At 39.1% G+C, this 26,372-nt stretch overlaps 1 long non-coding RNA gene across 2 annotated transcripts in view; it reads left to right on the top strand.

The window, feature by feature from the left end:
* The window catches only part of LOC132541733 (uncharacterized), a 68,341-nt gene extending 43,740 nt beyond the window's left edge, over positions 1 to 24,601 (top strand). The window contains exons 4-5 of one of the 2 annotated variants that reach the window (XR_009552830.1): positions 3,891 to 4,119; positions 9,514 to 9,974. This is a non-coding gene — a long non-coding RNA (uncharacterized LOC132541733). Of the gene's footprint in view, positions 1 to 3,890; positions 4,120 to 9,513; positions 9,975 to 24,250 lie in introns of those variants that run through there. The other variant, XR_009552831.1, reaches the window with a different exon arrangement.
* The last annotated feature ends 1,771 nt before the right edge of the window (positions 24,602 to 26,372 follow it).

Raw genomic sequence — 26,372 nt, 5'->3', positions numbered from 1 at the left:
GTTGAAGAATCAGTTAAAGCAACAAAAGTATACACCCAACTATTCAGCTACGAATCAGGCAAGGCTTAAGTGTGTGTTCTATACATCTTTTATGACTCTGCTGGGACAGAAGTCTCCAGCTGTCTAGGCACTAGTGCAATTGGCTTCCGGAGGCTCTTGCACAGCTTCAACCACAAGAATAATTTGCAGAAGAGGAGGAATAGTTATTTTCCTTTTCTCATCCTTGGTTCATTGGCTGCAGGCCTGCAACTCCTGATAGCAAAAGGTAGATTAGCAAAAGAAAAATATACATGTACTAATACATGCATCCTACATACACACAGAAGTATTCTGAGATAAGCAAAGGGAGTGGCTAGAATTCAGCCTTGCACGGCATCTTAACAAAATAAACATACAGAAATGTGACAGACAAAAGAAAAGGACAGGATTTGAGTGGTAGCAAATGTTAGGAAAGCAAAAATATGGGAAAAGTAAAGGATACTTAGTAAACCTGAATCATGTAGATTCTTCTGGTGCCAGCTTAAGGTGTTACGAGTCTAGTTATTCCCATGACTAGGAATCGCCCTGCCCTTTCTTGTAGAGGGGAACTAAAGACCTCTTCCATGGTCTGCTTTTACTCCATTGCTCTCAACTCAAAATTACCCTTACATTAGAGGATAATATTATAGAGTGGCATATGCAGAACCTCTTCATAATTAAGAATAAATATGTTTTTTCTGAGGGTCCTTTGAAAAAAACATTTTTCTTCTGAGTTGTGGAAGATAAACAGAGACTTTTGCCCTCTCCCACTGCAATTTAGAGGAAGCATCTGCCCTAGAAGGAGGGAATGGATTAAAGTGAGATAAAAATCTTCATTTTCCGTTCCTGATGGCCCAGATCTGAACACTTGAGGATTTTGCAATAAGGCAGGTCAAGTTTCAAAGATCACTATCTCTATAGAAAACTCTGCTGAAGGTTTGAAGGGGAAAAAATAGCAAGTCCTTTAGCTAACACATGTTCTTAGAGTGAACATTAGAACAACCAACTGGATATGGGTTTCTGTCTTCTACTCTGAACCTGTTCTGTTTCCCACTCCATCCATTCCCACATTTTAATATATCCTCAGGAAAACTTCCTCCATAGGTAATTTAAATATCCAAGCTATTAATCTGAGAAACTGCAACAGAGTATCAGAAGAGGCATCAGAAAGCAAAAGAATTATCTTGTTCTTGTCTAGGGAAATAATTCAACAGTTAAAATGTAGGACTTGCATTTCATCCCCAGCATTATACTTCAGTGATTCTCTCTCTCTCTCTCTCTCTCTCTCTCTCTCTCTCTCTCTCTCTATCTATCTCTCTCTCTCTCTCTCATTCTTTACAAATATATTTTTAAAAAAGAAATATTTTGGGAGTCAGGCAGTAGTGCAGCCGGTGAAACGCAGGTGGCACAAAGCACAAGGACTGGCATAAGGATCCTGGTTTGAGCCACCAGCTCCCCACCTGTAGGGGAGTCACTTCACAAGGGGTAAAGCAGGTCTGCAGTTGTCTATCTTTCTCTCCCCTTCTCCGTCTTCCCCTCCTCTCTCCATTTCTTTCTGTTCTATCCAATAATGATGACATCAATAACAACAACAATAATAACTACAATACAACAAGGACTACAAAAGGGAATAAATAAATATTTTTAAAAGAAATATTTTAATGGCTACATAATTTCTTAATATTTTAGTACATGTAATGCATTAAACAAACAACATACTGAGAAATAAGGCTTCAATAAGTGACAATTGCAATAGTCTGATAATAGAATAAAATTCAGGACGATTTATGGTGATAAATTTGTGTCAGAGTCATAAAAAGCAACTTCTTGAAGATTTAGTAAATCAAACATTTTTTTGAGAGCAAAGAGTATGCTTCCTACCGATAAAAAAGAATTCATAACTTCATCATCATACTCTCTTCTTTAAGTCCTAGAGGAATTATATGGCATTTTATGCCACGGAGAAAGGAAAGAAAATGGCATTAACTGAGCATCTATTATGCACCACATCTTTTCTTTGTCACCTTTATCCTTTAATATTTATTTATTTATCAGCAAAATCTACAACATGTGATACCAGATCAAACTAGAGACCTCACATGTTCAATATATATAATTTATGCCTGATTCATCTCCCTGGTCTCTTTTGCAGATTATCTTATCTTGCTACGCCCTGCTGAAATGAATATGTTAGTGTCCTCCTTAAAATATATAGATGTAATATACAAGAAGCAGCAACACAAATGTCCACCACCTGTTGAATGGGTTGAAAAAAAAATGTTGGAGTAGGGAAAAAAAAGTAAAAACCCTGGGTTGAGGGCAAGAGTGGATTTTCAACTTCACAGGGTGGGGGGGCAGGGCTTTGGTATGGGGCACAGTCTATTGGTGGTGGGAATGGTGTTTATGTACACACCTATTAAATTGTAGTAATATAAATCACTATTTAATTAATATGAAAGGAGGAAAAAATGATTGTATGTCTAACAAAGGGACTTTTCAAAGCTAACCCAATTACCAAATAATGTGATGATAACAGTAACTATCCGTTGTCTTCTCGAACCCTAAGACAGCAGGAACCTCACGTTTCCACTATAGAGCCTAAACTTGCCCCAGTCCTGGGACTCTAGGGTAGGGCCCACTTTCTCGTATGCGTCTCCCAATTCTTATCAAATAATATTGCATCCGCTGATTGCAACCTAATCAATGCAACGAGTGCCACCCCAGCATGCTTCACTTCAGACTGTGTCCAGAGACTTCAGGTGTGGAATGACAACCCTTCAGCTTCATCACTTGGGTGAGACCTTTCCTTTCATAGTATTCTCTAATTCATCCCAGGTGGTTCACTTCCTAACAAAGTCCCAAAACCTAGATATAGACCAGGTTCCAGGAGATAGAGCATATGTTCACAGGTATCCATAAACTAGGGCAAATATATACCTGAAAGCAGTAGTACACTAGAGTTTGCAGTGAGTACCCCCCAACACTTCATCTCCACTATTCCAGCTTTTGGGTCCATGATTCTTCAACAATTTGTTTGGTTTTGCATGTTAACTCTATTTTCAGCCACCAGGTTCCAGAGGCCAGCAAGATGCCAGCCAGGCTTCCCTGGACTGAAGACCCTACCAATGCGTCCTGGAGCTCCACTTCTCCAGAGACTCACCCTACTAGGGAAAGAGAGAGGCAGACTAGGAGTATGGACTGACCAGTCAAAGTCCATGTTCAGCGGGGAAGCAATTACAGAAGCCAGACCTTTCACCTTCTGCAACCCACAATGACCCTGGGTCCATGCTCCCAGAGGGATAGAGAATGAGAAAGCTATTGGGGAGGGGATGTGATATGGAGATTGGGTGGCGGGAATTGTGTGGAGTTGTACCCCCCCCCCATCCTATGATTTTGTTAGTCTCCTTTCTTAAATAAATAAATAAATTTAAAAAGAAATGTTGGAGTAGGGGAAAAAAAGTAAAAACCCTGGGTTGAGGGCGAGGGTGGATTTTCAGCTTCACAGGGTGGAGGGGCGGAGGGTTGGTATGGGGCACAGTCTATGGGTGGTGGGAATGGTGTTTATGTACACTCTTATTCATTTCTAGTCATATAAATCACTATTTAATGAATATGAGAAGGGAAAATTCATTGAATGTCTCAAATTTCTTAATGCACAGTCCATGCTGAGTCTTCGATATGTTGACTCTCTCAAAACCAGAGAGAATAGAAACAACCTGTGGCAGTCATATACAAATAATGTCAAAAGACATAAATTATGGTGATGTTTTGTATGATAAAGCAAAACCTAACAAAGGGATATTTCAAAGTTAACTTAATTGTCAAATAATGTGATAATAGAAATAATTATCTATTGCCTTCTTAAACCTTAGATAGCAGGAAATTCCCGCTTCCTCTACAGAGCCTATATTTCCCTCAGTCCTGGAACCTCTAGATTGGGGCTTACTTTCCTGCATGCTTCTCTCAATTCATACCAAATGATATTGCATCTGCCGATCACAACCTAATCAATGCAACGAGTACCACCTCAGCATGCTTCACTTCAGACTGTGTCCAGAGATGTCAGGCATGGAATGTCAACCCTTCAGCCTCATTACTCAGGTGAGACCTTTCCTTTCACAGGATTCTCTAATTCCATTCCAGGAGGTTCACTTCCTATCAAAGTCCCAAAACCTAGATACAGACCAGGTACCGTGAGATAGAGCATATGTTCACTTGTATCCATAAATTAGGACAAAATGCATACCTGAAAGCAAAAATACACAATAGTCTGCAGTGAGTCAGTATAAACTTCATAATGAAATAGTGTCTACTTAGACTTAGATAAACTCCTCACATACTTCCAATTACACTTCCCTCACTCACTCCAAAGCTAGCCTTATCAAAACAAGGACTACAAAAGCCGAATAAGGGCAAGAGACTGGCATACTAAAGGATGACTCAAGCCACTATCAAGCCACACCATCAGCTAGGGCCCTATTCAGTCCTGAGATTTCAAAACAGACATGATAAACCTAGACCTTGAATAAATCTCTCTCTCTCCATTGTTACTTGTTACAAAATCTCTAACAGGAACAACACAACAGACCCCATTATGGGCCCCCATAGGACCTTGCCCTCAACTTGGATCAACAACAGTAGAGAATGTTACATCCTCCGAAGGGGGGATGAACAATATACTCTATGCTACACCTGAGGAAGATGGGTCCTGATATTGGGGCAGCTTGGAATGTTCCTACTCATGACCACAGAATGTGAGCTCAGATACAGGGATGCAGAGGTCACATAGGTTCCTAAGTTGAATATGGGCCCCAGTAGAAATCAAATCGATGGGGTTTACAGTCACCCCTCTCCCATATTAGGGAGCTACTCTCTTCCCTGATCCAGCTTTGTGGTCCTTTTTCCAGCCATGACATCATCTCCCCAGACAATAACTTGGATCCACTTGCATATGAGATTTCAGGCTCAGCAGAAAAAAAAAAAAAAAAAAAAACCTAGGATAGCCACAGGCCCTTTGGAATATAACTAAAACAGGCCTGCTAACTATCTACAAAAGATAGACCCCCCCCCCCCAACTCTTCATCTGCACTATTCCAGCCTTTAGGTTCATGATTATTCAACAATTTGTTTGGCTTTATATATTTTTTTATTTTTAAATTATCTTTTTTTATTGGATAGAGACAGCCAGAAATCAGGAGGGAAGGGGATGATAAAGAAAGAGAGAGACAGAGAGACACTTGTGGCCCTGCTTCACCACTTGTAAAGCTTTCCCCCTGCAGGTGGGGACCAGGGGCTCGAACCCGGGTCCTTGAGCATTGTAATACATGCGCTTAACCAGATGAGCCACCACCCAGCCCCTGGCTTTATATATTAACTCTCTTTTCAGCTACCAGGTTCAGATGCTAGCATGATGCCGACCAGACTTACCTGGACAGACAACCCCACCAATATGTCCTGGAGCTCTGATTCCCCAGAGCCCTATCCCACTAGGGAAAGAGAGAGACAGGCTGGGATCGACCTGTCAAAGTCCATGTTCAGTGGGGAAGCAATTACAGAAGCCTGACCTTCCACCTTCTGCATCCCACAATGGCCTTGGGTCCATATTCCCAGAGGGTTAAAGAATAGGAGAGCTATCAAGGGAGGGGATGGGATAGGGAGTTCTGGTGGTGGGAATTGTGTGGAGTTGTACCCCTCTTATCCTATGGTTTTGTCAGTGTTTCCTTTTTATAAATAAAATAAAATGTGGAGGGAGCTGGGTGGTGGCGCAGCGGGTTAATCGCACATGGCACCAAACACAAGGACTGGCATAAGGATCCCGGTTCAAGCCTCAGGCTCCCGACCTGCAGGGAGTTCGCTTCACAAGCAGTGATGCAGGTCTTCAGGTGTCTATCTTTCTCTCCCCCTCTCTGTTTTCTCCTCCTCTCTCCATTTCTCTCTGTCCTATCCAACAACAATGACAGCAATAACAACAATGACAATAAACAAGGACAACAAGAGGGAACAATATTTTTAAAAAGATGTGGAATGGAAATGCAATTGAATATTACTCAATTTTCAAAGGAAATAAAATTTTGAAACTGCTACAACATGGGAACCATTATGACATCTGATTAAGATACTGTGATAAATAAAATACATAAAGATAAATATAATATTAATTAATTTCTTTGCTATACTTTAAATATATAAATTCATAGAGACAGAATAAAGGTTAAAGAGGCTTAGGGGAGTGGAAAAGGGGGAGTTAATGTTTAATGGTTAACAACGTTCTGTTTGGGATAGTGAAAAATGACCTACAAAAACACAGTAGTATTGGATGAACATTTCAAATATACTTGATGCCAGTAAACTGTAAATTTAAAGGTGATAAAAATATATATGTTATGCATATTTTCCACAAATTTACATTAAAATACAGAAATTGTGAGACTAACTGTCCAAAACCACACAGCTACAAAAAAGGCAAGTCAGAGCTTGAGCACAACTGTTTGACATGTGACATACTATATACAGAAAAAAAATCAGTGAACATTGCAAACGCAGATCTCCAAACAAAGTGGAAACTGTAATGAATTAAAAGAAGCTTCTCATGTCTATGCCAAGCTAATTTCCTGGCCTGCCTGGGGTTGTTTTAAGATGATGACGACTGGGTGAGTGAAAAGAATGTTGACACATCCCTCATTGGACATTATCTAACCACATCCTACTGAGTCTCTTCTGAACATGGCCTCATCTGTTATGTTATTCCCATGGTTCCATCTCTGCTTGAACTTTGAAAATAATGAAAGAACTAAAGGAAAGTTAAATATCAATCCTAAACCCCTCAAAGAATGAAATTAATGACGTCAAATATTGCAATTCCACTAGCTGGTGTTAGAGAATGTGAGGAAGTTATTAGACTTCAATGCCCGTGTTTATCTTTTTCTCCCATGATAAGTAATCAGGTCAATAACAATATTCAGGAAAATTGTAATTAATTGATTTAAATTTTGAAATGTTAACATCCCTCAGGCTAGATGAGACATTCAATGTAACCAACCCAGATAGTAAATACTTCAGAATCTCTGATGAATATCAGTAATCTAAGTTTTTATTTGGGGGGAGGGGAAATAGCACCATTGGTAGTACAGCAGACTTTCATTCCTGAAGCACCAGAGACTCCAAGTTCAAACCCTGGCACCACCACAAACCAGAGTTGAGCAAGTGTTTTGGTAGTAAATACATAAATAAATAATTTTCCCTTTTTAAAATTTTTTATTGGGGAATTAATGTTTTACATTCAACAGTAAATACAATAGTTTGTACATGCATAACATTTTCTGGTTTTCCATATAACAATACAATCCCCACTAGGTCCTCTGTCATCCTTTTTGGGCCTGTATTCCCCCCACCCACCCCAGAGTCTTTTACTTTGGTGCAATATGCCAATTCCAGTTCAGAATCTACTTGTATTGTCTTTTCTGATCTTGCTTTTCAACTTCTGCCTGAGAGTGAGATCATCCCATATTCATCCTTCTGTTTCTGACTTATTTCACTTAACATGAATTTTTCAAGGTCCATCCAAGATCGGCTGAAAACAGTGAAGTGAAACATTTTTAATAGCTGAGTAGTATTCCACTGTGTATATAAACCACAACTTGCTCAACCACTCATCTGTTGTTGGACACCTGGGTTGCTTCCAGTTTGGGGCTATTACAAATTGTGCTGCCAAGAACATATTTGTACACAGATCTTTTTGGATGAATAAATAATTTCTTATTTGTGTGGTAGGCATGGCCCTTCTACCACTACTACAGCTACACACAGAGATAAGCTCTATTTTTGTCACCATGTCCTACATAAATTTATCAAGAAACTAATGAAGAAGGTAATAATAGCTAATGCTGACAGTTTTACAAATAATGACTAGCCAAGTGATACTATTAGAGATGTCTAATATTACTAAAGAAAAGCTAATTTTTGCCCAAAACAGTTATTCTAAACAAAATGAGCGTTTTAGATATGGTTTTCAATTATAAGAGACATTAAAGGCATAGAAATACACCAAATAACACCACCAACAGCTAAGTAATGATAGGATATATGATGTTTTAAGACAATTGGCTTTACTTTAAAGCATTAATGCTCTGGGAGAGTAAGCGGGGGGTACAATTCAGGATTAGAGGAAACTATAGAGAAAAAAAAAGACTCATACATTATATGTGAGTCTTCAATGGATTCTGGGTTATAAAGCTATAAAGTGAACAATTAAGATTATCTAATTAGGGACTGGAAATTAGACACTAGGGAACTGGTATTCATTTATCTTATGTGGTATAATAATGACTATGGAAAAAAAGTTTTCTCTTTAGGGCGTGCATTCTGAGGTATGTAGGGCAGAAGTATAAGGATGATTAAACTGATGTTCAAAGAGAATAGCCCCCTCCCCCCAAAAAAAGGTACATGTACTCAGCACACATGTAAATAGTTGATAAATGGAGTTGAGCATTTAGGTGATCATTGTACTCTTTTCACAAGCTTTTCATGCATTTTAACTTGGTCAGAAATAAAATTTATCTTAAGGAAATAGATGTTACAGTCTTTCCCTACATAAAATCCTGTTGTCTACTGCATATCCTACATGCTAGGCAATGCTGTAAGACTTTGTATTAGCAGCTCATTCAATCCACACAACAATGATATAGGTCCAAATGTTCTACTCACTTCAGTGATGAGGAATGTATTCAATTATGAAGTACAGATCTTTTGAGGAGAGACCTAGGACCACTTTCAGACTCATTTATAATAAGTCTGAAGTGAATTATTTCATTTTAAAATACATGCAAAAAACAAACATGATGTAAGTGAGTTTGGAATGACTCCCTCCAGACATACACATACATTTGAAGTCTAGATTATTGGGTGCTCTCCTAATCTAGGGAACATGCCCTTCATTTTTATCCTGAAAATTATCATCATCCAAATTACTGATGTTGCTTAACCTCCATCTCTTAGGAAGTTGTGAAACAAAATGGCCTCCATCTTGCCAGAATATTGCTTACTTTTTAACTTAAAGGTCAACTCATTTAGTTTTGACAGCAGGAAGGGGAAGCAGTCAAGTGGGCTTAATACCCTGGCTGGTGTGATCCACTTCAGTCAGTGCCTGACAGCTGTAGGAGCCAAGAATTTTACCTCTCCGGATCCTTTTCTTGTGAAATGAAGAGCTGATCACAAAAAAAATATGTAAGATTGTTTTTAATTAAGCCGTACTCTGAGCAGAGCTTAGAATAATCAGTTCCTCAATCAAGCTGTTTTGTTTTGTTCAATTATAGATTTTTGTTTCACCTTCACTATATTTTACTAAACAAATGTTGATTTACAGAGCTTCCATTAACATGAGAGTACATTTCTATATTACCCCAATATGTATTTATTTGTTTGTTTGTTCATTTCTTTACAGAACTGGAACCTCATGCATGTGCAGTTTCATTACTCTGGGTCACTTTTTTTTTTCAGAAAGAGGGAAAGAAAGAGGCAGAAGAAGAGACACCACAGCACCAGAGCAGCATCTTCTAGTGCCATAACATCTCCCATGTGGTTTGAGAATCAAGCCGGAATCAAGTGCACATGCTGCAAGTGATTTTCTTTCTCTTTCCCTATCACTGCCTTCCTTTTTTTTTTTTTTTTCTTAACTTGTCATTGGATAGAGACAAAGAGAAATTAACAAGTGTTAGGAAGACAAAGAAAGGGAAAGAGACAGAGGGACACCTGCATCCCTGATGCACCACTTGTAAACTTTCCCCCTGCAGGTGGGGACCAGGGGCTTGAACCTGGATCCTTGCTTGTTGCAATGTGTGCACTTAAACAGGTGCACCACCACTTGTCTCCTTATATTCCCCTTCCTTATAGATTTTTGTCTGTCTCTATATAATAAATTAAAAAATGTTTGATTATAGTGTTACATAGATTTCACATGCATAGTCTTGTAAATGACCATGAATTTGCTCTGCTTAATATATATGTCAACCACCAAAACTCTATATTCTACACATAACTATACAACCCATCCTTTCAGCATAAAACTATCTTCTCATGTGGAATTAAAAGAAAATATATTTCTCAAGGACTGGGCAAATGACTGTGCTTCTAAAGTTATATGACTATATTTTTAAAGTGTCCTCTGTGGCTGCTCTCTGACCTCTTTTTCACCATGTTTATCTGACAACCAAGTGCAGAGACCACTTGTAATCTGAAAGTGGGTCAAGGTTCAAACTGTGAAGTGTGGCATGGATTTTGAATTGCAAACCTCTCCGTTTCGTCAGAAACAACGTGGCACACCAAACTTAAACTTCAATCTTTGTCACTTTCTCAATTTCATATTTCAATAATAGTAGGAAACATATTATGTAAGTCTTGGACTACAGGTTAGGAGGAGTCAAATTGACAAGCAGAGTACACACCAATTCTAATAAAATTATACCCCCAGAGAATCATATTGGGGAAATATGGAAATATACCTCAGTGACAATCCTATAAATCAATATTTCCTCAATAAACTGAGACTGAAATTATACTTGGAGAACACTCCTCCAAGTGGCTAAGAAGTAACACAGATTCTAACCCCCTGAATCATGAAAATGGGTGCTGGACACAATTTCTTTAAGTTTCATTCAAGCCTGTTAAAATCTCCAGGCAAACTGCAGTGCAGATGGCCTGGCCGGAACTGGGATAAATGGGAGAGGCAACAAAGTAGGGGTTGAGCTTCCACCTACCTGCACAATTTCTGTCCATATTTCTTCCAGCCCCATCCCAACAGCCCTATGGAGAGGAGCTGTATTTTATAACTTAAGACACTGGTTTTATAGGGACTGGGTGGTGGCATACATGGGTAAGTGCACATATGTGCAAGGACCCAGGTTCAAGCCCCTGGTCCCCACCTACAGAGAGAAAGCTTCACAAGTGGTGAAACAGTGCTTTGTTTTTGTCTCTTCCTCTCTATGCCCCTTCCCTCTCAATTTTTCTCTGTCTTATCAAATTAAATAAGTAAAGTTTGAAAAATCTTTTAAAAAATGAAACAAGTTTTAGCAAAAGTGATTGTGCATACAGTTGATTTTTCTCCCTCATTTTATACAAAGTTTTGCTTTTTTTTTTTTTTTCCCCAGAAGATTGCTCTGCTCTGGAATTTTTGTATAGGCCTAGAGAGATAGCATCATGATCACGCCTTAGACATGAAAGACTTTTTACATAAATATGATGATATCTTACAGGCCCTATACAGTGTTTTGAAAAGGGGCCAGGTGGTGATACACCTGGTTAGCAAATAAGTTATAGTGTGCAAGGACCCAGGTTCAAGCCCCTGGTCCCCAACTTCAGGGGAAAAGCTTCACAAGTGGTGAAGCAGGGCTGCAGGTGTCTCTCTGTCTATTTCCCTCTCTAACTACTCCTCCCCTCTCAATTTTTCTGTCTCTATCCAATAATAAAAAAATAATAATAAATAAACATTTAAAAAGTTTTTTGAAAAGACTTCAATGAGAGTGTTTCAAACTTCTTTTGGAAGGGACTCAAAGCTTCCAGTACTGTTTGTTGTCATTGCTAATTTTTAAATATATATAGTGTAGATATCAACTTTAAGATGTAGCATTACAACTCAGTGAGAAAACCCATAATGAGAAGTCTCTTTATCACCCCCACGCAGCAAGAAAGCAACTGTGGGAAGCTGAGACTCACCTATTGTCCAGCTTGGCTGAGAACAAGGGAAGACCTTCTCCTACTTTGATAGAGCTATCTTTAATCAGAACCTAGAGGTCCCTCCTTCTACTAGGACATTCTATAACAGTATTTCTAAGATCAGAGAGAAACAAAGTATGAATTCTGAATTGTATTCCTTCTCTATGGTAGTCATGTGACCACCTCCTTCTTGACAAAGGAGAACAGAGATAGGTGTGGGGGAGCAGCTGCATTATTGCATGCTTCCAAGTAAGTTATTATTATTATTATTACTATTATTACTATTATTATTACTATTATTACTATTATTATTATTACTAGTATTACTATTATTATTACTATTATTATTACTATTATTATTACTATTATTACTATTATTATTACTATTATTATTATTACTATTATTACTATTACAAATGTTGGTTTGGTGGACAGTCATGATGTCTGGTATCAACCAATCTAGACGTCATCAGCATATCATCATTTCCTTGCTATTGGACTTGAAAATTGACTTCACTTCTCTGAATCATCTTTTAAAGCAAGATAAAATTCCAACCTCATGAGAGTACTGTGAGGACGAAATAAGTGAAGTTGCTGCCTGATACCAAATGGGAGCCTGGTGAATGGTAATTGGCACTTATAAACATGACATTTTGTACAGTAGAAGGTGTGCAGTACTTTCCAGAGCCTGCCTCCTATAAGAAAAGAAGGCTGTATCCCCTGAGATGTTGGAAATATTGCCCAAAGATAGTCCTCAGTGCTCATCCCGTTTAAGGAATTGTTTTGACTGAAAGAGCAGTTGAAGAGCCACGTGGTCAAAGGAAATGCCCATCCTTAGAGCACCAATGGAAGGTGTAGGTCTTACAAAGATCCCACTATGTATAAAAGCAGCTTGAAGGAATAGCTCAGCTTCAGAACTTCCCATGGGCTTACTAAGGCCTCTTAAGACTGTACTGCAACCTGTCTTCCCCAAGAGCAACCCCCTAGAAATTTCCTACAAAAGGGGCCAAGTGATGGTGTATACCTGGTTGAGTGCATATGCTACATGCTCCAAGACCCAGGTTCATGTCCCCAGTACCACCCTGTGGGGGGAGGAGCTTCACAAGCAGTGAGACAGTGTGGCAGATGTCTCTTGTCATCTCTCCCTGCCCACTTCCCGTCTCTTCTCAAATTCTCTGTCCTATCAAATAGAAAATTAATTTAAAATTTTTAAATAATGAACCTGCACATAAATTCCCACCTCAGAATTAGCTTTTTGTGGGCACAGCCCCACTGTGATTCTCAGAGTCTGTAGTCCATAAGGACTTTAACAACAAGAAAAAGAGGACTGCATGACTCATAGGACCTTACCATAGACTTGATTTATGTCTCTAATTAAGTATGAATTCCTTTCAGAAATGCATCCAGTGCCAAAATAATGTCCTGCTCATCACTAACTGCAAAACTCTGCCTTTTATAACTGAAGGATGTCTTGTTGTTTAATCCCATTAAGTATCACCTGAGCAACGTAAAAATAATAGACCTTACCAAGTGTATTCCCAGAGTAACTTATGAAGAGATCTGGGGTGATACTGAGAACCATATTTGTAACAAGTCCTCCAAATAATGCTGAAGCAGGTCATCTTGAAGCACCCTTGTAGAATCAGCACCACAAATTTCTATCAGTAGATAATAAATATCCTAGATTTGACAAATCATGTAGTCTCTGTACCAGCTACTCAAATTTCCCATGACAGCACCAAACAGCCACAAAGAAATTGCTACACAAATGAGCCTAACTATATTCCACTAAAATTTTGCCTACAAAAATACCAGGTATCTGGCTGGATGATTATCTGTGTTTTATTGATCCTAGTCCTAAACTCTTAACAGTTAAAGCCTGTCCCTAAAATCTTAACTGCCAAGGTGGCCCCTACTAGAAAATGCTCTCTTATAAGCAACTCCAGAGTCACAGAATCTGAAGCTGAAATTTAATGAGATGATCAAATAATTGTTAGTACATCTGTGTTCAAAAAAATAATGCTATGTAGTATCCTCTGGAGCAAGGTCCCACGAATCAATATGGTCATAAACTGACTAGCTGACTGGCTTCCCTCTGCTCTATGATTAAAGAAAAGACATGAACCTAGGTTGTGCCAAATGTCTTACAAAAATGTACTACTTCTACCTTATGGTTTTGTTCATTAATCCTTTCTTTAATAAAAAATTTTAAAAAATGTACTACTTAAAGCAGAATACCCCTTGTGCCCCTTTAATGAGCAAATCATGCAAGTTCTGACTTTCTAGCAAGGTCTACAGACCAGTGGTTAATTTATGTAACATATACACATCTGTGTAAAAAAAAAAAAAATGACCAAACTGATATTGAAAGAAGGAACACATGAAAACAAGAACAACAAAAATCCCTTTGATCTTTAAAAGAAGTGTAATAACAGAGATCATCTGGATTGTCAGGCATTAGAGTTTATCTTCCTGATTCATGCAGTCCTGTTTTTCCAGTAGAGACTTTGCAATATTGCATTAGTCAAATGATTCTGCAACATCATTTAAATGACAGAAAATATCTGTGTCTGAGCACGATTCTGAGGGTGGACTTGTGCTGGCCCATCTGTTTCTCTGAAGGATATATCCAGAACTAATTCTATTAGAAATAGCAAGTGCATTTTGGAAAGAAGCTCTATGCTCATCACTGTATCATCAACCCACCAACAGGTGCATTTTGGCAGGACAACTGTGGTAAATGGTGATGAAAGGCCTGTGTGTTGCCTTCAAAAGGGATGTCACCAGCCTAAAGACAGATTGCTGTTGACCTCCCTTTCACCCAAAGATAATATTTTAATTTTTAATAATATTTATTTATTATTTGGTTAGAGACATCCAGAAATCAAGAGGGAAGGGGGAGATAGGAGGAGAGACAGAGAGACACCTGCAGCCCTACTTCACCACTTGCAAAGTTTTCCCCTGCAGGTGGGGACCTGGGGATCAAACCTGGTTCCTTGTTCACTGTAATGTAAGCACTCAACCAGGTGCGCCACCACCTGGCCCTGCAAAGATGCTTTCTTGCCTGAACCTAACCATTCCATCTTCCCAAGGAGTGATCAGTAGACCCTTCCTTTTAAAGAACTAGATAGTTGGGGTCAAGTGGTAGCTCAGCGGGTTAAGCGCAAATGGCACAAAGCGCAAGGACAGGCCTAAGGATCCCGGCTCGAGCCTCTGGCTCCCCACCTGTAGGGGAATCGCTTCACAGGCGGTGAAGCAGGTCTGCAGGTCTGCGGGTCTTTCTCTTCTCCTCTCTGTCTTCCCCTCCTCTCTCCATTTCTCTCTGTCCTATCCAACAACGAACGATATCAACAATAACAATAATAACTACAACGAGGCTACAACAAGGACAACAAAAGGGGGGAAAAAGAACTAGATAGTTTAGGCATTGTTTAAGTCTCTATTAAAACTTCTAAACGCTGTCCTAGCAGCACTTAGAAAGATGCCAGAACCAATATATAAATGAATGGGAGTGACCTGCTTAACAAAATTTTATTTACTAAAGCAAGCAGAGAGTTGAATTTGGCCCATGGATTTTAGCTTGTTGTTTCCTGCCTTGGGATATGTTCTGAGTCCTTTCCTTATATTTTAATATGCATAGAAATCACCATATTCTCTTAGTAAAAAATACAGGTTCTGTACAGGTGTAGATAACATAATGGTTATGCAAAGAGATTCTCATGTCTGAGGCTCCAAAGTCTCAGGTTCAATCTCCCACACCAGCCAGAGCTGAGCAGTGCTCTGGTGAGAGAGAGAGAAGAAAGGAAGAAAAAAAGAAAGAAAGGAAGGAAGAAAAAAGAAAGAAAGGAATGAAGAAAAAAAGAAAGGAAGAAAGAAAGAAAGAGGGAAAGAAAGAAAGAAAATGAAAATTCTGATTCAATAGGAAGGACATGAGATTCTACATTTTAAACTGATTCCCAATGATGTTAATGGTATTGGCCCAGGACCACACTTTGAATGGCAAGAATTAAGTTTAGACCAGTGGTTCTCAATATAGGATGCCTTCTGAAATCAGCAGGAGAGCTTTTAAAATGGCCTTTGCATGGTTCTTGTTATCACTACCTGGAATTTTTATTTCACTGGTTAAAGATATGACCCAAGCACCAGAAATTTTATCTCCAGGTAATTCTGACATACAGAAATTAAAAGAAAGAATACCCCATAGTAGATGAATTAAATAGTTAGAAAGTTTTTTCGTTTGTTTTGTTTTCATAAGGAGTCAGTTAACTACTCAAATGTCTAAAATGTCACATTTGTTCATGAGTCCACTCTGAGAGGAAATAAAATATTTCTACCCAAGAAGAACAACGTTTTTTTCTTGCACATGAAGTCAACAAAGTGTATTAGATTTAAATCCTGCATTAATAAGAAGGGATGAGCTCCTACCTTTGAAATTGGGGCAAGAAGAGAAAGGTAAAATTTTGTTGGCATAAAACCTAGAAGTTGAGACATGGCAACTATTTTACAAAGGAAGGGCTATTCAATCAGCAAACACTTTCTGGACATTTAGCATGTGCCAGAAAAAGTCATCTGCTGAGTGTAGTTAAGTGTAGTGAATGACTTGAAGAAACTTGTCAACATTTGGAAAAGGTTCTAAGAATTCTAAGCAAAGATTGAGAGCAGGAGACAACTGGATTTCCTAGTCCTAACATGGAGCATTTGCCGCTAGAGATGTTTTTCAACAGCATAAAAGGAAGAATTTGCTGACAGTAAGCTACTCAAAGTTGCCATAGCCTTCGTGAACTCCCAGTCTGGCTGATTTCAACCATGGGTTCAAGTCAGCACTTTTTATTTGCTAAACTTATGTATCATGAACAGGCCAATGGGGTATGACTAGATATTTTGGCTACTTACAGTTAATTTGCTTACCTTTGAAAATATATTTTTAAAAATATTTTTTTATTTATTTATTTTTGGAAAGAGACAGAGAGGAATTGAGAGAGGAGGGAGAAGTAGAGAGGGAAAGAGAAAGACAGACACCCACAGCCAGCCCTGCTTCACCACTCCCTTCAGGTGGGGACCAGGGGCTTGAACCTGGGTCCTTAAACACTATAATGTGAGTGCTTAACCAGGTACGCCGCTGCCTGACCGCTGCGTTTTGGTTTTTTGGTGATTTTTTTTTAGAGTTGTTTTTTACTTTATTATTTTTTTATGGAACTACTTTTTTGTATTATTTTTTAATTTTATTTATAAAAAGGAAACATTGACAAAACCATAGGCTAAGAGGGGTACAGCTCCGCACAATTCCCACCATCAGATCTCTATATCCCATATCCTCCCCTGATAGCTTTCCTATTCTTTAACCCTCTGAGAATATAGACCCAACGTTATTGTGGGATGCAAAAGGTGGAAGGTCTGGCTTCTGTAATTGATTCTGCAACAATTTGTTTGACTTTGTATGTTAACTCTCTTTTCAGCCACCAGGCTCCAGATGCTAGCATGATGCTAACCAGAATTCCCTGGACAGACAATCTCACCTATGTGTCCTGCAGCTCCACTTCCCCAGAGCCCCATCCCACTAGGGAAAGAGAGAGGCAGGCTGGTAGTATGGATCGACTTGTCATCGCCCATGTTTTTTTTTTTTTTATTAATTTGTATTGCATTTTAAAAATTTTTTATTTATAAAAAGGAAACATTGACTAAACCACAGGATAAGAGGGGTACAACAATACACAATTAAAACCACCAGAACTCTGTCTCCCAACCCCTCCCTTGATACCTTTCCTATTCTTTGATCCTCTGGGAATATGGACCCAAGGTCATTGTGTGATGCAGAAGGTTGAAGGTCTGGCTTCTGTAATTTCGTCCCCGCTGAACATGGGCATTGACAGTGACTAAAGAGTCATTGTTAAAGTATGCCAGTCTCTTTCCCTTATTCAGCTTTTGCAGTCCTTGCTTTGATAAGGTTAGCTTTGGAGTGAGTGAGAGAACTGTAATAGGAAGGAGGTGAGGAGTTTATCTAAGTCTAAGTAGACACTATTTCATTATGAAGTTTATATTGACTCACTGCAGACTATTGTGTATTTTTGCTTTCAGGTATGCATTTTGCCCTAATTTATGGATACATGTGAACATATGTTCTATCTCATGGAACCTGGTCTGTATCTAGGTTTTGGGACTTTGATAGAAAGTGAACCTCCTGGAATGGAATTAGAGAATCCTATGAAAGGAAAGGTCTCACCCTAGTAATGAGGCTGAAGGGTTGACATTCCATGCCTGACGTCTCTGGACACAGTCTGAAGTGAAGCATGCTGAGGTGGTACTCATTGCATTGATTAGGTTGTGATCGGCAGATACAATATCATTTGGTATGAATTGAGAGAAGCATGCAGGAAAGTAAGCCCAATCTAGAGGTTCCAGGACTGGGGGAAATATAGGCTCTATAGAGGAATCAGGAGGTTCCTACTATCTTAAGGTTTAAGAAGACAATAGAATGTTTTAAAAAGTTTGAGACATACAATCAATTTTCCCCTCTCATATTAATTAAATAGTGATTTATATGACTACACTTTAATAGAAGTGTACATAAACACTATTCCCACCACCAAAAGAATGTGTCCCATTCCACCCCATCCCAGCCCACCCCGTGAGGCCAAACATTCACTCTCACCCTCACCCCAGGGTTTTTACTTTGGTGCCCTACTACGAATTCAGTCAAATCCTGCTTTTAGTTTTCCTTTCTGTTACTCTTTCTCAACTTCTGCTTATGAGTGGGATCATCCCATACTCATCTTTATCTTTCTGACTTAACTCACTTAACATAATTCTTTCTAGCTCCATCCAAGATGGGTGAGAGAAGGTGGGTTCATTGTTCTTAATAGCTGCATGGCATTCCATTGTGTATATATACCACAGCTTTCTCAGCCACTCATCTGTTATTGGGCACTTGGGTTGCTTCCAGGTTTTAGCTATTACAAATTGTGCTGCTATGAACATAGGTGTACACATTTCTTTTTGGTTGGGTGTTATGGAGTCCTTGGGGTATATTCCTAGGAGAGGAGTTACTGGGTCACATGGAAGGTCCATGTCTAGCCTTCTGAGAGTTCTCCAGACTGCTCTCCACAGAGGCTGGACCAACTTACATTCCCACCAGCAGTGCAGAAGAGTTTCTCTATCCCCACAGCCTCTCTGGTATTTGTTGCTGCTGTCCTTTTTGATGTATGTCATTCTCACAGGAGTAGGTGGTATCTCAATGTTGTCTTTATTTGCATTTCTCTGATAGTCAGTGACCTGGAACAATTTTTGATGTGTTTCTTAGCCTTTTGGGTCTCTTCTGTAGTGAATATTCTGTTCATATGATCTGCCCATTTTTGGTTGGTGTCATTTGCTTTTTTGTTGCTAAGTTTGCTGAGCTCTTTGTATATTTTGATTATTAGTCTCTTGTCTGTGAAGATCTTCTCCCATTCTCTGAGAGGTCGCTTTGTGTGATAGTTTCTTTGGCTGTGCAGAAGCCAAAAAAGTGTTCCTCCAATGTTTTCCTCTAAGTATTTGATAGTTTCTGGTCTAGCATCCATGTCCTTGATCCATTTGGAGTTGAGTTTTGTTTCTGGGGAGAGAAGGTGATTCAGTTTCATTCTTCTGCATGTTTCAACCCAGTTTTTCCAGCAACATTTGTTGAAGAGCGCCTCCTTCCTCCATTTAATACTTGGGGCCCCTAAGTATTAAATGAAGGAAAACATTGGAGGAACACTTTCCCACCTACACCTCAAGGACATCTTTGATGATACAAACCCAGTTGCAAGGAAGACTAAAGCAGAAATAAATAAATGGGACTACCTCAAATTGAAAAGCTTCTGCACAGCCAAAGAAACTATCACACAAAGCGACCTCTCAGAAAATGGGAGATCTTCACAGACAAGAGACTAATAATCAAAATATACAAATCAAAGATTGGATGTCTCTAGGAATGGGTGGTTAGTTCTGGGCTTTCAATTCTGTGAAAGTCAGTGGAAAGTCTGTATGCCTTTTCATTCCAGTACCAGGCTGTTTTGATAATGATGGCCTTATAATATAGTTTGAGATCTGAGAGTGTGGATGCCTCCATTTCTGTTTCTTTTATTCAAGATGGTTTGGCAATTCTAGGTGTTTTCAGGTTCCAGATAAATGAGTGTAGTTTTTGTTCTATTCTCTTAAAGAAGCTTGGTGGAACTTTGATGGGTATCGCATTAAATTTGTGTATGGCTCTGGGAAGAATATTCATTTTGATGATATTTATTCTTCCAATCCATAAGCATGGGATGTTTTTCCATTTTTTGGTATCAGTTTCTATTTCCCTGAATATTGACTCACAGTTTTCAGTGTACAAGTCTTTCACTTCTTTGGTCAGCTTAATTCCTAGGTATTTTATTGATTTTGCTGCAACAGTGAATGGGAGCGATTTCTATCTTCAGATTTAGTGTTTGCATAAAGAAATGCTACTGATTGTTGTACCCTGATTTTGTAGACTAACACCTTGCTATATTGCCTAATAACTTCCAGTAATTTTCTGCTGGATTCTTTAGGTTTTTCTATGTATACTATCATTTCATCTGCAAATAGTGAGAGCTTGACTTCTTCCCTTCCAATCTGTATACCTTTGATTTCTTTCTCTTGCCTGATTGCTATGGCAAGGACTTCCAATACTATGTTGAAGAGTAATGGTGATAATGGACAGCCCTGTCTAGTCCCTGATCTGAGGGGGAAATGCTTTCATCTTCTGTCCCAGTATATGTATTGCCAAATATCTAACCCAGACCTCAGAAGACTTGTGTTCTACCACTAAGCCACGTCTGCAATAGCAAATATACAAGATTAAAAAGACATTTTAGGCTATCCATGGTGTGTAGGGTAGTGGCGTAGTGGCAAAAGACTGAATTGCTGAGGCAGAAAGTAATGTAGCAGTGAGAGATTCAAGTTGAAATCAGAATAAAGATATTGAACTAAACAAGTTAAACCTCTCTCTGGCGGTTACCCCACCTATGCACCTGCTAAAAAAAACTTCCCCTTGCCCTTTTACAACCCCTCGTACAATGTGGATGAGTCAGTTGTGTTCTAACAAAGTTCATCCTCAAGACTGAGTTCACTGGATCAAGCTGCCAGTTCACAGAAAGCCTAGTTACCTATGGCCTCTTGAGATAAGACAAGCTCAACCAATGGCTTTCTCCACTGAGAATTTTGAATTGGGACTTGGAAATACCCAACCAAGAGCTATAAACACGGGAGTTGCTATAATAGTGCAAACAACAACAGCAACTGCATTTATAGGCATGTATGAAGTGTGATCACTTCGCTGAGCACTTAGAGGCATTGCCTTATTTATCCCGTATAATATGTTATGAGGGTCCAGTTGTTAGTTCCATTTCATAGATAAGGAAATCCTTTAAAGGAGCACCTTAAAGTTAAGTGGTAAATCAAGTGTCAGACTCAGGCCTGCTCTCAAGTCTGTGCTTTTAACCTCTGCAAAACAGGTCAAGATGAAAAGACATGAAAACTAAACAATGTCCCCATTCAAGCCCCTGGCTCCCCACCTGCAGGGCGGTGAAGCAGGTCTGCAGGTGTCTATCTTTCTCTCCCCCCTCTCTGTCTTCCCCTCCTCTCTCCATTTCTCTCTTTCCTGTACAACAATGACAACATCAATAACTACAACAATAAAAAAGGGGGAACAAAGAAAGGGAATAAATCAATAAATATTTTTTAAAAGATGTAATTCTTAAAAAAAAAAAAAAAAAGGAAAGAAAGAAAACTAAACAATGAGGGGCATCTTGTGAGCATTCCTGACTGACCAGTGAGTAAGCAGAGGAAGCCAGTGTATAGGAGAGACAGCAATAGGAGGAGGAACCAAGAAATAAATGTAAATAAAAGATTATATAGTCAGTGAAAGACCTCATTTCCTGCCAACTGTAAAATTTCCATACTGTGTTTCCTGCTTTAGCAGTTTGTGAGTCCTACTGCTTATGATAAACTGACCTTTGTGCACACTAACTGCCTTGGGGCTTCCTTGCAGTGAAAAGAACCTGCATGTCCTTGTTAGAAGCCTGTACCTGTACCGGCTGGGAGTATGGATCAACCTGTCAATGCCCTTCTTCAGAGGGAAAGCAATTACAGAAGCCAGACTTGCCACTTTCTGCACCCCATAATGATCCTGGGTCCATACTTCCAGAGGGATAAACAATAAGAAAGCTATCAAGGGAGGGGATTGGATAGAGTTCTGGTAGTGGAAATTGTGTGGAATTGTACCCCTCTTGTCCTATGGTCTTGTCAATATTTCCGTTTTATAAATAAAAATTTAAAAAGAAGAAGGAGGAGGAGGAGGAGAAGAAGGAGAAGAAGGAGAAGAAGGAGAAGGGGAAGGAGAAGGAGGAGAAGTAGGAGAAGGAGAAGGAGAAGAAGGAGAAGGAGAAGGAGAAGGAGAAGGAGAAGGAGAAGGAGAAGGAGAAGGAGAAGGAGAAGGAGAAGGAGAAGAAGGTCTGTACCTCCATACTGAATGTGGACTTGAATTTAAAAGTCATACTGTGTGAACCTCAGCTCTGCTCCAAGTCTACAGACCCTCCCACTCAGGAAAGCATTCTTGAGGCCAAGTGAGAGGAACTTGTTGGAGTTCTAGCTCTGCCACTTCATTAACCATGCAGCCTTGAACTGGTTCTTAATATGCTTGAAGCCCCATAGCTTCATTTATAGAATGGATGCCAGGAAAGGAAGGCTAATCGCAAATGTATTCCTTCTGCAGCCTGCCTTGTTTCTTCTGCATTTTGTCTCTTATCAAGAGTTATCCAGAGACTCTCATGCCTGAGGCTTCAAATTCCCAGATTCAGTTCCCCACACCACCATAAACCCGAGCTAAGTAGTGCCCTGAGGGAAAGGGGAAAAGAAGAAGAAGAAGAAGAAGAAAAAAAAGCTGTGGCTGCAGCTTGACTATGACAGGAGTATGTGAAAAAACTGCAAATATGAAACTTTTTTTCTAAACTAATACTCCATCAGATTTGTGTACATGTAAACCATGACTTATATCAGTGGTGTTTGGCTGGTCAGTAAAGAAAAAGGTAACGTTATCGCCATGGCATTTCCTTCACTCTCGTGTCTTTGTTTACACAGTCATGGGCATTGCCAGAAAATACTCACATTTCTTTGTTCTCACAAATGAGTCAACTCTGGAAACACTAGTCTCTTTATCATAGGACCAATCTACTTTTTTCCACGGCTCTGTTTACTTTTCAGCAAAAACACTCTCCTGTGCTGGTTCTCCAGACTTGGCTCTGAGTCCATTCATGTTTATCTGCTTTTCTAAAACTTACCTCCTCTGCCAGCTTAGGCCTAGATGGACACCTCTGCACCCTGCAACAAGCATTGTGATTCTTGTCCAGCAGACCAGGCTCCTTACCTGGTTGTTTTGGGAGAAACTTGCTGGGCAGCAAAGATATGGCAAATGTTCAATAGATAGCAGCTAGAGAGTTCATCCAATTGTATTATTTGATCTAGTTAACTTTACAAGACACAGAGGGATTTAAACATTCAGTTAATTTTTCAGGGTGAATTTGCTTGTAAATAAATCATGTTGCCCTCATGAATATTACTTGGTCGGGTTTTCCCTATTTCAGAAACATTTCTTGACTTATCAAAACCACAAAGCTCATGAAATCATCATCCTATCTTGTAACTCATGGAAGCATAACCATAATTTACTACAAAAAAATTATGAGATGGGAGTCGGGCGGTAGCGCAGCAGGTTAAGTGCATGTGGAGCAAAGCGCAAGGACCAGCATAAGGATCCGGGTTTGAGTCCTCAGCTCCCCACCTGCAGGGGAGTCGCTTCACAAGCGGTGAAGCAGGTCTGCAGGTGCCTCTCTTTCTCTCCTCCTCGTTGTCTTCCCCTCCTCTCTCCATTTCTCTCTGTCCTATCCAACAACAACAACAATAACAACTACAACAATAAAACAACAAGGGCAACAAAAGGGAATAAATAAATAATTTTTTAATTATGAGATATCTGATGATTATTTTCTTAAGTTATAGTGTGGGAAGGTCCCTGGAAGTAAACATCTTGAGATGGCATAGTCAGATAAAATACAGGATGCTGAGTTAAATTTGAATTTCTGATAAATAATGAATAAACTTTCCTACTCATGACCACAGATTGTGAGCTCAGACATACAGAGATGCAGAGGTTACATAGGCTCCTTTGCTGAATATGGGCCCTAGATCAAGTTTACAGATAACAATATTTATACATTTATCCCATATTTGGAAGCTATTCTTCTCCCTGATGCAGCTTTCTAGCCCTTTTATCCAGCCATGACATCATCTCCCCAGACAATAACTTGGATCCACTTGTATATCAGATGTCAGGCTCAGGCAAAAACTAGTAAAGTCATGGACCCCTTGGAATATACCTAAAATAGACCTACTAGCTTTTTCCAAAATGGAGACCCCAATCTTCATCTGCAATATTCTTTCCGTTAGGCTCATGATTAGTCAACAGTGTGTTCTGCTTTATATCTTAACTCTTTTTCAGCCACCAGGTTTCAGATGCTACCATGATGCCAACCAGACTTCTCTGGGCAGGAGACTCCACCAATGTGTCCTGGAGCCCCTCTTCCCCAGAGCTCTGCTCCACAAGGGAAAGAGAGAGACATGATCAACCTATCAATGCCCATGTCCAGTGGGGAAGCAATTACAGAAGCTAGACCTTCCACCTTCTGCACCCCATAATGATCCTGAGTCCATACTCCCAGAGGGATAAAGAATAGGAAAGCTTCCAATGGAGAGGATGGGATACAGAACTCTGGTGGTGGGAATTGTCTGGAATTGTACCCCTCTTATCCTATGGTATTGCCATTGCTTCCATTTTATAAATAAAAATTATTTTAAAATAACTATCAATACTTCATACAGCAGATTTGCACTAAAGCATTCATTTGTTATTAACTGAAATTCACATTTAACTCGGTGCCTGTATATTTTTTTGTTAAATCTAGCAACCCTCCTTAGTTCTGATCCTTACAACAGATTATAATTAAATTCTCCCGTCTAGGGTCAGCAAAATAGCCCACTTGGATTGTGAATGTACTTTGCCATGTGCATCACCCAGGATCAAGCCTGGCCGCATTGGAGGAAATTTCAGTGTTGTGGTGTCATTCTCTTTATAACTGAAATAGTTGGTTCAGAGTAGTGAAGCTTTGGTGAAGATACATAATTAAAAAACAAAGTTCAATAATATTCTCAAGTCCTCCAAATATTCTTTTAAAGTCTTCTGTTCAGAAGAATGAAAAAGATAAAAGATAAACATGAAAGTTTTCTACAATTCAATAATTATGTAGAGATATGATTCAAACACTAATGAACTACAATTGTGATACTGGGGGCATTGTTTAATTTCTAAAATGGTCAATTTTCTCACCTTCAAAATAAAGATAGTAGTTTAGAAGATAGCACAGCAGTAGAACATGGGACTTACAAACGTCAGATCCTGAGTTCAATTCCTGGCACCTCAAATACTAAAGCGATGTTCCGGTTCTCCCTCTCTTTCTCTCTTTCATAAATAAATCTTAAAATAAAATAAATTCATTAATAAAAATAAGAATGATAAAGCCAATTTCATAGGGTTGTCAGAAGCAGATGAGTGAGTTTGACTCATTTGTTAAAGTGATATAAAGTCTGACATAATTCAAGTGGTGAAAACAGATTTTATTCAATAACTATAGATGACCAGAAAATTGTTGAGTTTCATCCTGATTTGTGCAGAGGTGATTGCACTGTTAAGAAAAGGATGAGATTATCAGCAGTGGAGGAAAAGTGAGGGCTCATAGGATCATCTGTGTCTGCTAGCTGGCAATTACTGAAGTGAGTTCTTTGTTCCCACCAAGATTGGAGTACTGAAGCCCTAAACTTCCTGGTGGTTACATTGCAAAGAAAAAGCTTTCAAATCCCCAAAAAAGAGAGTCCAGATTTGTTGAGGTCTACTTACACCTCAAAGAAACAGAGGGAGGATTCACAATTATAAAGATTTTTCTTTTAGTAAATAATCTAGGAAAGAGAGGTCAGAAACTATGCCAGGTGCTGGCTAGTACATCTGGTAAGTTATTGTGGCTGTCGTTAAGCTTTTCTGGACAGGAACTCTTAAGAGGGTTTAGCAGGAACATGGCCTTAGGCAACTAGATGTTACATTATGCTAGGTTTAGTTGGGCAAGTCTCTTTGGTGTAGGGGGCTGGAATAGTATGCACAGTTCTTTGTCATCTTCATTGTTAAATGTGCCTAGGTAGGAATGTATGCTTAAAAAATATTCATTTATTTGTTCAATATGCTGTAAGATCCTTCACTGTCAAATTGCATCCAATCAAAATATTTTACAACTAATGGTGTGTGAAAAAGGACCAGGGATGTAAAGCTTTAATGTAAGGGAAAAAAAATTTTAAAGCAACATAAAACTTACATAAATATCACTAAATCTTACAAAAATGATATCAAACTATTCACAAGCAATGCACATGCTCAGTTCAATAATTTTTTTTGAATGGAGAAATAAAAGAATTTTGGTGATGGCTGCTATGAGTTATACAGAGACGTGTGGAAGTATGAAACAACACCCCTGAAATTTTATAATTTTGGAAAGCAATATTAAATCAATACTGATGAT

The sequence above is a fragment of the Erinaceus europaeus genome, chromosome 12 (assembly GCF_950295315.1).
Source record: "Erinaceus europaeus chromosome 12, mEriEur2.1, whole genome shotgun sequence".
Taxonomy (NCBI): domain Eukaryota; kingdom Metazoa; phylum Chordata; class Mammalia; order Eulipotyphla; family Erinaceidae; genus Erinaceus; species Erinaceus europaeus.
The sequence above is the reverse complement of the archived record's forward strand: the minus strand, read 5'-3'. Positions and strand labels throughout refer to the sequence as shown.